Source organism: Macaca thibetana, chromosome 15 (assembly GCF_024542745.1).
Source record: "Macaca thibetana thibetana isolate TM-01 chromosome 15, ASM2454274v1, whole genome shotgun sequence".
Classification (NCBI taxonomy): Eukaryota; Metazoa; Chordata; class Mammalia; order Primates; family Cercopithecidae; genus Macaca; species Macaca thibetana.
The window spans coordinates 91,367,457-91,369,938 of NC_065592.1; the positions used below are offsets into that span (position 1 = coordinate 91,367,457).

The 2,482-nt window shown below is 47.4% G+C and overlaps 1 pseudogene; it reads right to left on the reverse strand.

Moving 5' to 3' along the window:
* Nucleotides 1-836: 836 nt before the first annotated feature.
* LOC126937322 (keratin, type I cytoskeletal 18-like) lies at nt 837-2,249 on the reverse strand (annotated as a pseudogene).
* Nucleotides 2,250-2,482: the final 233 nt, after the last annotated feature.

Genomic DNA, 2,482 nt, shown 5'->3' on the forward strand with positions numbered 1-2,482 from the left:
TGCAGATGAAGGTTTCAGGTAGCAAACTTTGGAGAGCACAGATTGTAAATGCTTTTTATCAGACTTGAGGTCTGTGTTGGTGTTAATGACAGGGAGATATAATGAGGCATGCCAAACCCCCACTTCCCGTCATGGCCTAAACCAGTCTTTCAGCTTAAATTTTAAGAGTGCACTGGCTGAGAAAGAAGTTTATTCAAATGGTTAGGGTGTCTTAGAATTTTATTTTTGGTTTGCAGATTTTACGGTTTCATGGATCGTACCTCACATCCTGGTCACACCCTTAAGTTCTGTGCTCATTCTCAACCTCACTTTTTCTTCATCAATTCCTGTCCTTCCTACTGTGTAGTGAGAAGCAGATGGTATTTGAGAATCAATTATTAGAAATCCATTATTTTGAAAGTTTTCACAGTTAAATTTTTCAATCTTATTTTATTAAAATATTAAAACATATTCAACTACTCCATATTTTATTTAATGTATACATCGAATTTCACCACTACTAAGTAGGGAGAAAGGGGGAGAAGAGTTAGGCACTGTTTGAAATATTTTAATTCATCCCATCTTATGCTACCCTTACCCCATAATCTTCCTTTGTATGTAATTGACTCTAACAACAGTGCCTTCAGGAGATGAAAGTTATGTCCAGGATAGGCAGGGGATGAGGACAGCTAGGGAAAGTCACTAAAAACAACTATCCCAGGTCATGGTACTTCCTGGAGCTGAATTATCCTAGCTAAAGGTGCACTGGCCCCCAGACTGCTGCAGCTGGGATGGCTGGGAGATCACTGAATCCATTGTCTTCCATTCTTCCATATTTATTAAGGATCTGCTCTTCACTAGGCACTACCCTGAATACTGGGAACAGACTGGTAAAAAATATAAACAAGGCTTTTTTTTTTTTTCCCTCTGAACTTTTTACTGGCCTGCTGCTCCCCAAAGGGTACCCTGCTTCTGCTGGCATAATGCCTCAGAACTTTGGTATCGCTGGTCTCAGACACCACTTTGCCGTCCACTGTCTGGCGGGTTGTGTCTTTTGGATGGTTTGCATGGAGTTGCTGCAGTCCAGGGCATCACCAAGATTGATGTCCTTGCCATCTTCCAGCAGGCAGCAGTAGGTGGTGATCTCAGCCTCCAGCTTGACTTTGATGTTCAGCAGGGCCTCGTACTCCTGGGCCTGGTGCTGTCCCTCTGCCCAAGTCTGTGCCAGCACTGACTCCAGGTGCAGCAGAATCCCGTTGAGCTGCTCCATCTGCAGAGTGTAGCAGGCCTCCACCTCCCTCAGGCTGCTGCAAGCTAGCCTTCAGGTTTCTCATCAAGTCCAGGTTGATCTCCAAAGACTGGACTGTACCTCTCAGCTCAGTGAGCATCATCTCAGCAGCTCCAACTTTGGCAGACTGCATGGTGACCACTGCGGTGCTCTCCTTAGTCTGCTGAGACCAGTACTTATCCAGCTTCTCTCAGTTCTTCCAAGCCAGCTCGTCATATTGGGCCTGGATGTCTGTCATGGTCTTGGCGAGGTCCTGAGATTTGGGGGCATCTACCTCCACGGTCAACCCAGAGCTGGCAATCTGGGCTTGTAGGCCTTTTACTTCCTCTTCGTGGTTCTTCTTCATGAAGAGCAGCTCCTCCTTGAGAGCCTCGATCTGTGTCTCCAGCTGCAGCCAGGTGACATCGGGGTCATTGATGACCTTGTGGAGCCCATGGATGTCGTTCTCCACAGACTGGTGCATGGCCAGTTCTGTCTCATACTTGACTCTAAAGTCATCAGCAGCAAGACGGGCATTATCTAACTGCAGAACGATGCGAGCATTGTCCACAGTATTTGCGAAGATCTGAGCCCTCAGGTCCTCGATGGTCTTGAAGTAATAGCTCCAGTCTCTGACCTAGGGTCCCTTCTTCTCCAGGGGCTCCCAGATTTTGCTCTCCAGCTTCTCGTTCTTGGTCTCCAGGCTCCTCACTCTGTCCAGGTACGGGGCCAGGCGTTTGTTCAGGCTTTTCATGGTCTTCTTCTCGTTCTGGATGCCTCTCATTCCTGTTAGACCCCCGGCCATCCCCACGGCCAGGCCCCTGGACCCCATGCCACCCAGGAAGCTGATGGAGCGGGATACGGAGATCCTGGAACCAGAATCCCTGGCACCTGCATAGACACTGGCCACGCTGCTGACAGGCCGGGTGCCGTAGCTGGACACCTGGACAGAGCCCAGGGACTAGTAGTTGGTAGAGAAGTTGGAGCAAGTGGTGAAGCTCATACTGTCTGGGGAGGAGAGAAAGAGAACAGGACTCAGGCTTTGCCGATGACCCACAAGACTCTTTTGCTCATGGAAACTCTGATTCTATGATGGTGAGGAAGGGTTGTTGATAAACATTGAACATGTAAACAATGACATAAAAAATATGATTTTGGAAAGTGATAAATACCATGATGTTAATAAAATGAGAAGCTGAAAGAAAAAAAAATGAAGGGCAAGGGGCAATCTTTGAT